Below are 364 nucleotides of genomic sequence, written 5' to 3'. Positions count from 1 at the left end.
TTGATAGTAGACAAAATCATGTTGAATGGAACGGACGAGCCTTACCGACTATGGATGTGTGTGAAGTTATTAAACACCCTATGAAAAGGGGTAGGCAACACTATTTCGAGAAGGCCGGGTGAAACAAGTTGTGACTGGTATGTTGAATTCGGGTACAAACCAAGTGTGGATTGTTACACGTACCTTAAGTTTCGAGGACGAAACTAATTTAAGGGGAGTAGTAATGTAAGACCCATAATTTTAAAATATACTTTATGTATTTTAGTGTATTTTGGTATTAAACTCGGAGGCTTTTTAGCCAAAGTTATTAATATTTTGGAGTTTATATGACCAAAGAGATATTTTGATGCCGATTAGAATTACT

Source organism: Cicer arietinum, chromosome 4 (genome assembly GCF_000331145.2).
Source record: "Cicer arietinum cultivar CDC Frontier isolate Library 1 chromosome 4, Cicar.CDCFrontier_v2.0, whole genome shotgun sequence".
NCBI lineage: Eukaryota > Viridiplantae > Streptophyta > Magnoliopsida > Fabales > Fabaceae > Cicer > Cicer arietinum.
The sequence above is the reverse complement of the archived record's forward strand: the minus strand, read 5'-3'. Positions refer to the sequence as shown.